Raw genomic sequence first — 13,570 nt, forward strand, 5'->3', positions numbered from 1 at the left:
CGGGAATAGTTAGGGGAGTTAACTTAGGGAGAAGGAAAATTAATTGGAAAAAACTTCTTGGAGGAGTTGGGATTTCAGAAGAGTTTTGAAGATGGAGAAAGAAGTAATCTGGAGGATTTGAAGGCATGCCAGATAGGAAGAAGGCAATTAGCCAGGGGTTGGAGGCTGGACAATGCTGGATGAGGCATAGTGTAAAGGTAGGTTAGGAAAAAATGAAGAATGCCAGCTGGGCTGGAGTAGAGAGAGAGAGCTGGGTGTCTTAAAGCCAATGGCCAGGAGTTTCTGCTTGATGCAGAGAAGAATGGGTAACCACTGAAAGTTTCTGAGAAGAGCAGGGAATGTCTACCAACTTTGTGGTACTGAACAATCCTAAATGCTTAGTACAGTAGTCTGTATATGCTACGTGCTCAATAGACACCATTGATGATGATGAGAGAAGGGATGTGTGCAGAATAACATTCTAGAAGGATAATCTGAGGGAAAAGTTGAAGTTTATATTGGCGAGGAGTAAGGCAGAATGCTTTGAGTCCGGGGAATAGGCTGATAACAGTAGTCATGCCGGGATATGTCATATATGTAGACTGAGATCAGGACTGTTCAGCTGCAGAGGAAGGGGTGGATCTGGGAAACTGGAGCAAAAACTGACAGGATTTAGTGACTAACAATATGAGAGATGAAAGTGAGGAGTCAAGGAAAATGCTAAGTTTGTGAGCTTGAGAGATGGGAAGGATGGTGGGGTCCACTGTGATGGGAATGTTGAAAGAAGAAGATTTGGAATAGCAGGTGAGGAGTTCAGTTTTGCATTTATTGAACTTGAGGTACTGGTGGGACATCCAGATAGAGAGGTGCTGTAGGCAAGTGGAAATGTCCGATTGCAGATGAGAGGGGGATCTGGGAATCATCTCCAAAGAGGCAGTAGCTGAAGCCAAGGGAGCTGATTAATCTCCTGGTTGGCTAAATTAAGATGAGAAGGAGACCCAAAAAGAGGGATCAGGGTTAGTTTGAGACAAACCTGTGTCCCTGTGTACTGAGAAAGCAATCAAAGGTTGGACCTGGGTTCTAATTCTGACTCCATCACTTGTCTGCTGTGAGACTTTGGGCAAGTAACAACTTCTTTGTGTCTTAGTTACCTCATTTGAAAAATGAGATGAGGATTAAGACTATGAGGCCCCTGTGCAACATCGACAGTGTCCAACCTGATTAGTTAGTAGCTACTCCAGTGCTTAATAAAGTGCCTGGCATATAGTAAGCACTTAAATACCATGAAGAAAGGATCTACTAAGCACTTATTGTGTGCAGAATACTGTAGTAAGCACTTAGGATAGTCCCAGTAAATGCCTAGACAAAATCCCTGCCCAAAGAAGTTTACAATCTAGCAAGATAAACATGAGGCTTTGTGGTGCTTGTCCTAGGAAAACGTACTGATTCACTTTACACAGGAACCTCAATCTGTAGGGCATCTTTGCCCATAAGAGTAACATATGGATCCCTTTGGCCCTCTTTTTTCATGATTTTGTGTGGGTGGGTGTCTCTTATTTCCTCTCCCTCCTACCTTTATTACTGAACCAAGGATGTGTTCCAGTCTTAGGAATGAAGAGGGTTTTTTTTTTTCTCTTTACCAAAGCTCAGTTCTTTGGATTACAACCATCAATGGGCCATGACACTTTCTGCTTTCAGATGACTGGAAGCGTTAGCCACACCTCCAAATCTCTGTATCAGCATTGATTATCCCACATAGGAAGTTTGTTTCATAATTTCTTTTGTTTCATGTAATGCTTACCTCATGCTGGATAAAATGCAGTCTCTGTCCTACAAAATCAATCAATTGGTAGTTATTGAGCATTTACTGTGTACAGAGCACTGTACTAAGCACTTGGGAAAGAACAATACAATAGAGTTGGTAGACACCATCCCTGCTCATGGAGTTTACAGTCCAGAGACTGTAATTGAAATTGAAATGTAATTGAAATCATGAAATTCTCCCTCAAGACTGTAAGCTCACTGTGGTCATTCATTCACTCATTCAATCATATTTATTGAGTGCTTACTGTGTGCAGAGCACTGTACTAAGCGCTTGGGAAGTACAATTTGGCAGCATATAGAGAAGGTCCCTACCCAACAATGGGCTCACAGTCTAGAAAGGGGAGACAGACAACAAAACAAGACATGTAGACAGGTGTCAAAACCATCAGAATAAATAGACATAGCTATATGCACATCATTAACAAAATTAATAGAGTAGTAAATACGTACAAGTAAAATAGAGTAATAAATCTGTACAAATATATACAAGTGCTATGGGGAGGGGAAGGAGGTAGGGCAGAGGTGGGGATAGGGAGGAGGAGAGGAAAATGGGGAAACAGTCTGGTGGTATATGTCTACCAACTCTGTTATATTGTACTCTCCCATGTACTTAATAATAATACTAATAATAATGTTGGTATTTGTTAAGCGCTTACTATGTGCAAAGCACTGTTCTAAGCGCTGGGGTAGACACAAGATAATCAGGTTGTCCCACGTGGGGCTCACAGTCTTCATCCCCATTTTACAGATGAGGGAACTGAGGCCCAGAGAAATTAAGTGACTTGCCCAAAGTCACACAGCAGACAAGTGGCGGAGTCGGGATTTGAACCCATGACCTCTTGACTCCAAAGCCCATGCTCTTTCCACTGAGCCACGCTGCTTCTCTGCTTAATACAATGCTCTGCACACAGTAAGCACTCAATAAATATGATTGACTGATTGCGGATAAAGCACAGACCCGAGAGCCAGACATCCAGTGTTCTAATCCTGCTCTGCCACTTAACTGCTGTGCAACCTTGGGCAAATCATTTAACTTCTCTGTTCCTCATGTTCCTCAACTGCAAAATGGGGATTCAATACCTGTTCTCCCTCCTACTTAGGCTGTGAGCCTCATTTGGGAAAGGAACTAAAGAACTCCTATAATTCTATTTATTTATATTGTTGCTATTAATGCCTTCTAGACTGTGAGCCCACTGTTGGGCAGGGACCGTCTCTATATGTTGCCAACTTGTACTTCCCAAGCGCTTAGTACAGTGCTCTGCACACAGTAAGCGCTCAATAAATACGATTGAATGAATGAACGAATGAACTCTAAACCCCAGTGCTTAGAATAGCATTTGGCACATAGTAAGCAATTAACAAATATAAAAAAGGAAATGCATTTCAACTGAGAACCAGTTTAGTTCAAAGACATTTCTACAAGTTAAAAAATTCCTAAATTGCTTTCAGCAAGTTCCGTGTAGCATAAAATTGAAGGAAACATAAGGATAGGCAGGCACTAGCATTAATAGAGAAACTAGTCTAATAATTGAATAATAAAAACAATGAGAGGCATGCATTTGTTCTCACATTTCAGGAAGCTTGGCTAGGTCATATGTAGTCACATTATCAACTTTGTTTATGAAATAAATTTTTAATGAGGATGATATTTTTACACATCTTGATTTCCATCTCATTTAAAACACACACAGTCTAAATCAGCAAAGGGGTGCATATGTCTTGCAAAGGAAAAGCTTCAACAGCCCATGATAGGCAGGGATTCTGGACTTTTCTTACATCCTCAAACAGCATATGCGTCATAGGTACAAAATGAGAGTAATTGCTTTCAGGATTTGAATGAACGGGGTGGACATGAGCATGACCCTTTTTAACCTTTTACTTATTCCAGAAAGTAAACACATTGTTGAGTGACTCCAAACAGACGGATGGCCCTACAGTAGCTATTTAGTGTGATAATGGCGTTTGATAGACTGGACACAAACACCAATGTCACACTCCACAGCTCTGGTAGCAAACGATCCAAGGTTGAGGAAGCCTTTCCCATACCACTCTTAATCTCAGCATCGGCACTGACGATCTCACACCGGACGTTTCTTCATTCCTCTTGCTCTGCCTATTGTGGAGAGGAAAAGCAAGCACAGGATGGCAGGGTTAGAATGAAATCTAGAACAAAGCACTAACACATATCCCCTTTTCCTTCTTCCTCCTAGCTTTAATTTATTTTAGTGTCTGCCTCCCTGTGTAGATTGTAAGCCTTCTGAAGGCAGGGATCATTTCTACTAACACTACTGTACTCTCCCAAGTACTAACTACAGTGCTCTGTACACAGTAGGTACTCACTAAATACTATTGATTTGAGAAAGTTACCCAGACCTACAGGTACTGGACAACATTTGAGTGGTCCTATATCTGATCCGCATGGATTAGCATACATTGTTGGGCAAAACAACTTCAACTGAAGAGAATGGAGGTTTTGAATGGAAACTAATTAAAAAACAAGAGCCAAGATTGTAATGAAATCTCATTTTGCCATGTTTCCAGAAGCTGAAGAAGAACATATCCTTCGAGGGAATATTTATTTAGACTTTGAGAAACAAGCACTTTGGGTGAGCCAAAATTATAATTCTTGATTGTGAGCCCATTGTTGGGTGGTGATTGTCTCTGTTGCTGAATTGTGCTTTCCAAGCACTAAGTACAGTGCTCTGCATACAGTAAGCACTCAATAAATACGATTGATTGAATGAATGAATAGTCAGATAATAGGAATAATGTCCATGGGCTTCCCTTGATTTACTCTATATATCATTGGCTCCTGACTAAATACTTTTTGAGCATACAAAAGTGGGTAAGTTGTGTGCGCTTTTAAAAAGGAGTTCCACTTATTTAGGAGTATCTAAAATTCTGTTCACTAGCTGGTAGGCATCACATTTTAAGCAAAATCTTCATCCTTCAAAACCCCGGTTTCTACCAGAGCAGTTAGGAGCCATTGACACCATTAGCAGGATATTCATCTTCTACCCACAGGAAAAAAATCGGTAAGTAAACCTTGTTTTGATTTTCACTGCTTTCCAGCTTCAATTCCTTTAAAGGACATTTATGAATTTTCACGCCACACACTGAAGAATAAAGATTTTTCTTCTTTTGATTTTCACTTAATAAAAATAGGAGGGTGTAAAGAAACACCTATTTCTCTGAACCCCTTGTGCTAAAATACTACCAAAAACTCCCCAGCATCTAAAGCAATGCCCTCCAGCCAGTGAAAATTCATTTGGCCACTACCATCAGAGATAGCAGTGCTTTGTGCTGTGCGTTTATTTGGTATTTACAAGAGCCAATTCTATTAACCTCCATTTGTTAATTATATTTTCCGAATTGTTCACTTCCTCTTGGAGCCCAACTGATGCTAGGATGTGAATTCAGAAGCTGCACACCGAGTTCAGTAAGGTCAGCAGGTCCTTGGGCTGTTCAGGTGGGGCATCAGCAGTGGACTGCAATGGAATGGATCGACCAAGGCAGCTGTCTGCTTTCCTTGCTGAGCTTGGGTGCCTACAGATCCTCTGCCCTCCCCTCACCTCGGGAACTGCTGATCACATCTGCCTCTTCCAGAAAGACTCCTAGCTACTCATCTGTTTGCCTCACACTTCTTCCCACTTAAAGCAAACATATTTGGGTCCTAGAAGTGCTGCCACTGTACTGGAAAGAACCAAGGAGACGAGTGGGGGCTCTAGTTTTGGGGCAGCTCCATCTCACTGAAGGAGGTATTTGCTTTGTATTATTATATATCATTTTCATTTATTCAACCCCCCCCCCAGTCCCACAGCACTTATGTATGTATCTGTAATTCATATATTTATATTAATTGTCTCCCTCTCTAGACTGTAAGCTCATTGTGGGAGGGGAATGTGTCTGTTTATTGTTATATTATACTCTCCCAAGTGCTTAGAACAGTGCTCTGCACACAATAAGTGTTCAATAAGTACATTTGAATACATGAATGGATATTATTTAGCACTTTATGTGCCATGTACTGTTCTAAACACTGGGGTAGGTACAAGGTAATCAGGATGGACACAGTCCCTGCCCATATGGAGCCCAGAGTCTAAGTAGTAGGAAAGTGCTTAGTACAGTGCTCTGCACAGAGTAAATACTCAATTACCCCTGATTAATCAATTGCTCGGAGACCACCATGTTGAGACAAAAGGCTTTAACACAGTCGGGTCAAGAATAACAGCTCTCCCATGTGGGCTCCATAGGGAGTATTTCTTCACGTAATATGGACGTGTTTTTTCCTTGCAGGGGTCTCCCAAAAACTGGCTGAGAAGCAATGTGACCTAGTGGAACTAGAGCAGGCCTAGGAGTCAGGAGACCTGCATTGTAATCCTACCTCTGCCATTTGCCTGCTATGGGACTTTTGGCAAATCATTGTGTCTCAGTTTTCTCAGCTGTAAAAATGGAGATAAGATACCTGTTCTCCTTCCCTCTTAGACTGTGAGCCCCATGAGGGATAGGGATTGTGTCTGACCTGATTGCTTGTATTTACCCCAGCTCTTAGTACACTGTTTGGCACATAACAAGCGCCTCACAAATACCATTATTATCCTAATCCTGCGAAACAAGAGGAAGGGGTGTGAGGAGAAGGGCTGGATAAAGGAGAGTTAAGGTTATTAGATGCCCTTCCATCTTCCATGCCTTTCCCCACCCCCATCTTCCTTTCTCTGACCCATTTCGAAAGAATGAATAATAATAATGATGGCATTTGTTAAGCGCTTACCGTGTGCCAAGCACTGTTTTAAGCACTAGGGGGATGCAAGGTAATCAGATTGTCCCACATGGGGCTCACAGTCTTAATCCCCATTTTCCAGATGAGGGAACTGAGGCACAGAGAAGTTAAGTGACTTGCCCAAAGTCCCACAGCAGACAAGTGGCGGAGCCGGGATTAGAACCCATGACCTCTGACTCCCAAGCCCGTGCTCTTTCCTCTGAGCCACGCTAGAAGCCTTCATCCCCTGCCCCACAGCCTACTCTTGCTTAAAGAGAATCTGCCCTCACAAAAGTAATTAGGAGGACAGTATCTAGCTTGGAAAAAAAGGAGAGTAGCCAGAGGTGACACATCAGCAAAGCAGATTGGTCCTGGATTTGACTTTATAAAGTCTCCTTCGTATGCAGGAGATCTTGGCGTGGCTCAGTGGAAAGAGCACGGGCTTTGGAGTCAGAGGTCATGGGTTTGAATCCCGACTCCACCACGTCTGCTGTGTGACCTTGGGCAAGTCAGTTAACTTCTCTGAGCCTCAGTTACCTCGTCTGTAAAAATGGGGATTAAGACTGTGAGCCCCACGTGGGACAACTTGATCACACTGTATCCCCCCCCAGCGCTTAGAACAGTGCTTTGCACATAGTAAGCACTTAACAAATGCCGTCATTATTATTATTTATTATTATTTAGCCAGTGAACATCTCCTTTAGTTTACTGATAGTGAAAAATCCACTATTCTATGGTTGTTTTTGGAGGGCATTGCCATGTTTCTGTTTATTGAGCATTTTAAATAATTTCAGGGAATCTCTTCCTTTTTTCAAATGCCTAGCCCTAATACATAGGAACAACAACAACAACAAAAAGACCTATGGTATTTGATCAACAATGATTTTTTTTCCCCAAATGAAGATATTTGTTCAAATCATTTTGTCTTATACAGTGCTTTGCAAATAGTGGGCAGTTTAATAAATTCTATTTTGTCAATTTGTCATAAATACTTCACCTAAATAGATGGAATGACTGTGCCAAACAAAGGATAACATTAGATAAGAAGTGAGTGTTAACGGCTTGAAATAAAATTGTGGACTTTGTTGAAAAATTAGAGTCCTGCAATTCTATTAAAAACAATAACTGGGACAATGAGGGTAATATCTAAGACAGACATTGCATAGAAGTTTTTTGCCCTATGATAATTATCCCTCTTGTGAGTTTTCCACACTGGAGAACAGTGAGGTTGGATTAAGTACATGTCTTATCAAGGAATTTGATTTCTCACAGCCTTCACATGGAATGCTTAGATTCTCTGGACCACATGTCTTTACCTGTAGAATAAAGATCACTTCTTTTTTCCAAGACTGCTCATTTCTGGTTCAAGAGAGCTAACCTCCCTATATGATCTACACCAAATAAAAAGTTATCAAAACAACTTTACCCGCATTTTGAGGGCATGAATCCATTGTGAATGTGCAACAGACATACTCTCCTTATGAAACTTTAACCCCTTAAAGATAAAGAAGGATTTTTTTTGGCTCTTTTATGGGTTTTCTTTTACCTTCCAGTGAATTCTTCAACAAGTCCCCTGCCCTTCAGTTCAAACCCAGATGTTAGTTGTTGTGTTAGTGCAATAGTTGAATATTCATTAAAAAAAATATGGGGCCCATCAGCTTTTTTTTTGTAAACTATTCCCTAAGGGCTGCAGGTCTAGCTGTCCCTTCTGTGATTGAAATAGATCATACAACAAGGGAAAAAACTCTGGGGCTGTGAAAATCAAAGCATTGCATGAGGAGACCAACGGCACTAAAAGAAAAATTTAAAAAATATCATAGGTTTATCATAAACCTAGGAATTCCTGATTTTGGATCCATATTCCCCCATCATTTTTTAAAGTGAGTGTTTAAAATGGCAATTGGATTCCATAAAATGACAATTACAATCCAATCCATCTAGCTCTCTCCTAAAGCTTTTTGACACCGACACTGTAGTGCTTTAAAATCATTGGTATAATGTTAAATAAAATGTGTCTGGAAATGAGAAAAACAACTTCATTATATTTTTGGTTCTAACTCTTAAGGGAGAGTGAGGTCAAGGAGATCCACTACCAACACTAGGTAATTACAAATCCAGGGATTCAGAACGGATTTTTTTTGGTCAAACATTAGCCAAGCAATTGGGACTGACACAGTCTTTCTAAATTCTCTGAATCCCATTTCACTTCTGTGCAGATGCTCAACTATTTTCAAGCCCAACCAAAGAACATTTAGAGAGAAAGACTTGAGCAGGGAGGAGTGACTCCATTGAGTTGATATTTTTAATGCTTTACACAAAATCTGGTGGCAACAGAGTTCAAATCCAGCTTTGGGGGCAGCTTAGGGAATGCAACAAGCTTTTCTATTACCCCAAAGCAGATTTGAGGGCTTCACTTCAGTTATCATTATTATTATTATTAATAATAATAACAGTTTTTGTTTAATAATTAGAGGGTGTTTAAGTTTATCCTAAGGCTGGAAGGGGGCCTTATGAGGGCAGAAATTCAATTCCAAGCACTCACCCCAGCAAGAAGAGAGAAGATGAGCCGGCCAGGCCCCCAGATCTAAACTCCAAATTCTGTTCTTTTCCCCTAAATCTCTCCCATGTGTTGCAAAACCCAATTTACCTTCCAGAAAATGTTAAATCTCTCCATTAGGGTGTCTGACTCTAGCCTTCCTAAGGTTCCTGAACAGAGTTGCATCATCCTATGGGTAAAATTCAAAACAATCAACACAACTAGTAGTGCTTGCTTCCATTTTGTAGTCCTTTGAAATGTACTGCTCAGTGGCTCACCACGTTTTTCTAGGTAAATTCCCACCCATAAGAAAAGTGTAGTTCCCATTTCTTGTTTGTAATGACTCACTTACCCGACTCAGTGGCTTGCTCCTTTGCTTCGCCTGCTCTTATCTAAGTTGAGTTGCCTCAGCATTAACTCTGTCTCATTTTTCTACTACTAAATAGAACCTTCTCTTGATCTTTTTCATTCCTGCCTCTTCAACTGCACATAGGCAGCAACAGGCAGGACATCCAGAGCTTCTGTTCCCTCAGAGCCTTTTCCTCTCTCCCTTTATGGGATCCGAAATTTTAAAGTAAACAGTTCATTCCCCTTCTGATAAGTCACATTAAATTATTGATTGGTTGTGGGTGGACCTCTGTCCGCTAAGTTGGAATCACCTTTGGTCAGACAGACTAAGCAAAATCTCGAAATCTCAGTTGTTTTCCAGATGGAGGCATGTGTCTGCAAGGTGTACGGGAATAACGACATTCCCCTGAGCACAGTCCAGGAGCAGTTTCCCTGGGCTGGAGAGTGAGATATGTTATTGCACCTGATAAAAACAACCAAGTGTTGGGTTTTTTTTTTTCCCCAGAAATCCACAACGTGAGATGTTTTAACTCCTTCCACACGGGAAGATGACCCCTTAAGTCAGAGTACCCCCAAAGGCATTTAAAGTTAATACATCATCTCCAATGAGGGAGTTTCAACAGAGCCTCAACAGCTGAGTTTAGATAATCGTATCTAATTAATCACATATGTAGCTCACCCCAGTTGGAAACCAAATTTCTGGTCAAAACTTTTGAGTTCATCTTATTTTCTCTTTTTAAACTAGTGGTTTATTTAATTGTTGAAGGAAAAACACAGCAGCTTGAATGTGGTTCCAGCCCTAAATTCACTGACTTTTCAAAAAGCTCATTGAGATTTTAGCTAGTTGCCTTTAGGAGAATAGGGTTATGTTCGGGTTTCATCTGCATGGATCCATTAAAAATGCATTTTGAGGCAAGAAAATGATTTTCTGAGTTGCTTTTACCTATAAACATTTTATTATTGGAGCTGATTGTCATGGAAAAAGCATGCTAAAGTTTTTGGAAATACTATATTAAAGGAGCAAAAACCTAAATAAAAATAATAATAATGTTGGTATTTGTTAGGCGCTTACTATGTGTTCTAAGCATTGGGGTAGATACAAAGTCATCAGGTTGTCCCACATAGGGCTCACAGTCTTAATCACCGTTTTACAGATTAGGCACAGAGAAGTTAAGTGACTTGCCCAGGGTCACACAGCGGACAAGTGGCAGAGGTGGGATTAGAACCCACAACCTCTGACTCCCAAGGCTGGGCTCTTTCCACTAAACCACACTGCTAAATCATTCTCATCAATTTGTTTCTAGTCAATACCCTCTGCACACACTATACAGATGGTGAAAATGAAGCGGAGAACCAGAGGGCTTTTAGTAAAAGGAACTTTGTTCCAAAATATATAAATTGGGATCGGGCATGATTGGAGAAGTTGGCACCATCCATTTTCCCATCCAATGAGTTAAACCTGTATCTGAGTCCCCATTACATAGTGTTTGACACTATTAGCCAGGACCTAAAGTAAAGCTAGGTGGATGTGGGCAGGTAATCCAAGGAGAGGGATAACAAAATTTAAAGCCCAAAACAACAACCGCAACAACAACAAAAAATCACATTCCACTCCAGGAACAAATACTACCCTCAAACCATGAGTGCTAGTCTTTGTTCTTCTGAGACTGCATGCCTTACATTTTAAAATATAATCTCTGTGGCACCAAGTGTGGGAAATTGATCTGTACAAGCATTTAAATTTTCCCCTTCTGTCTATAGTGGTTACAGTTATTATATTTCTTTTCTGATTTATTGCTAGTTCCACTCCCAGAGTTTGCAATAAGCATTTCACCAGACAGATATTCTTATGAAAAACAGATAAATCTCAGTGTATTCCTTTTGGTTTGGACCTACAGAATGTTTTTTTCAAACTTTTTTTATTCAATGAAACCTGAAACACTTCCCCATAATTTTTCTTCATTTTTAAACCTTTGTTTTAGGGAAATGTTTGTCCAGGAGATGCAAATCCATTTACTTGTGGAAATGAAGCCTCTAATGAAATAGAATTAATTTACACACCCAATCTCTGCTCTAAACCTCTTTTCCCTTTTCCTACTCCTGCACCCATCCTCTTAACCCCCTTACCAACACTGGATGCTTTTAAAGATCCTTATGAAAAAAAAAAAAGAATAAATATGCATTCATTTGAAACAATGAATCCAAGCCTGAAAGTAAAGTGCAGTTAGAAAATCTGACAACTGGTAGGGAAGCTAAATTCAGGAAAACACAGTTGACTGGAGTAAAGTATAAAATGAAGTGTCTCAGCATGGAACATAGAACCAATTAAATTCTCCTCCTTCCCCATGTGATAGGTTAGAGGAATTCCATCTCATCTATGTAGCTGTATTGTTCTTTGCTCTTCTTTGTAACATCTCTAGAGGAACTGCTTGAACCAAATTCAGATCATAAAACTTTTACTAGGAGGGGGCAGACACTTGGAAATTGAACATCTGAGTCAGCCTGCCTGCCCAGCTTTGTGCCTGTGGACAAGACACTTCTAAGGACATTTGTTTCTCCATCTTCAGATTGAAGACAATGATGTGTGCTTGTCAATCCTTTGAAAGCCTTTCGAACCAGTTAGTCAGGAATTCATGAAGAAAATTGACGAATTGTGGGTGACATGGGAAAAGGCTATATCATCAAAATGGGCAACATTAAAACCTGGCTAAGAATGATGAGCAAAGAGTGGGCCCGAGAAGATTCAGTGGGTTCAGAGCTGAGAGACTGGTTAATTAACCAATACATTGTATTTTTATGTTTTTTATGGTATGTAAGCACTTGCTATGTGCCAGGCACTGTTCTAAGTTGTGGGGTAGATATAAGGTTGGACAATCCATGTTCCACTTGGGGCTCACAGTATTAATTCCCACTTACAGAGGAGGTAATTAAGGCTCAGAGAAGTAAAATGACTTGCCCAAGGTCACAGAGGAGACAAGTGGCAGAGCTGGGATTGGAACCTAGATCCTTCAGAGACTCATGTTCTATCCATTAGGCCACACTCCTTAAGCCCCTACCATTTTCAGAGCACTGTGCTAAGCATTTGGGAGAATACAATATAACAGAGTTGGTAGACACATAAAGGAGCCAAGCCCATAAGGTAATGTGGGTAACCACCCCTTGTGGACTAACCATTAGAAAGCCATAAGGGGTCTTCCTCTTCCCCATTCAAACCAACTTAATCCTGTCAAGATAGGAAAAGTAGCATGACCTAGTGCCTAAAATATGGGCCTGGGAATCAGAAGGACCTGAGTTCTAATCCTAGCTCCGTCACTTGTCTGCTGTGTGACCTTGAGCAAGTCACAACTTCTCTATTCCTCAGTTACCTTATCTGTAAATTGGGGATTAAAACTGTGAGCCTTATGTGGGACTAAGGACTGTGTCCAACCCAATTAGCTTGTCTACGCCACTGCTTAGTATAGTGCCTGGCACTCAGTAAGTGCTTTAACAAATAGACTGTGAACCCCTTGTTGGCAGGGACCGTCTCTATTTGTTGCCAACTTGTACTTCCCAAGCGCTTAGTACAGTGCTCTGCACACAGTAAGCACTCAATAAATACGATTGAATGAATGAATGAATGAAATATGACAATCATTATTGCTATTTACTGTCAGACTGAAGATGATCTGGGCCATTCTCAGTTAGAAAGAAATGAGATATGAGTATGAATCAAGGTCATTGGCACTGTTTCCATAAACGTCAGCCTCCGATCTAATCATCATCAATCGTATTTATTGAGCGCTTACTATGTGCAGAGCACTGTACTAAGCGCTTATCTAATGCTTGTGAGAACAACTCAAAGAGTCAAGCATAGCCGAGGCAAACTGACTACCTCGGGCGTGTTCTGTAGAAGGAATTAGAAAGGAGAGAACAGGGAAGAGGAGAAAGAGGTTGGGAGGAAGGAGAGAGAAGTTAAGAGGAAAGCAAGGAGAGGGTGGTCAGAAATAAGGATATCACTAGTCCCAGGGTGTTGAGCTTTGCCAAGGTAGCAGCGCTGGTTCAATAGAATCTCTGAAACAAAATCAATTCTCCCTTGAACATTCAGGGGGTGTTACCAAGATGTATGCTTCACTGGCACTTGCTGT

General features: G+C 40.8%; 1 long non-coding RNA gene across 1 annotated transcript; it reads right to left on the bottom strand.

Annotated features, from left to right (window-relative positions):
* Positions 1–3,413: 3,413 nt before the first annotated feature.
* On the bottom strand, positions 3,414–9,603 carry LOC119925828. The gene is made up of 2 exons (XR_005449834.1): positions 9,451–9,603; positions 3,414–3,916 (listed from the first exon to the last, which is right to left on the bottom strand). It is a non-coding gene; the product is annotated as an uncharacterized LOC119925828 (long non-coding RNA).
* Positions 9,604–13,570: the final 3,967 nt, after the last annotated feature.

This window comes from Tachyglossus aculeatus, chromosome 3, assembly GCF_015852505.1.
Source record: "Tachyglossus aculeatus isolate mTacAcu1 chromosome 3, mTacAcu1.pri, whole genome shotgun sequence".
NCBI classification, from domain to species: domain Eukaryota; kingdom Metazoa; phylum Chordata; class Mammalia; order Monotremata; family Tachyglossidae; genus Tachyglossus; species Tachyglossus aculeatus.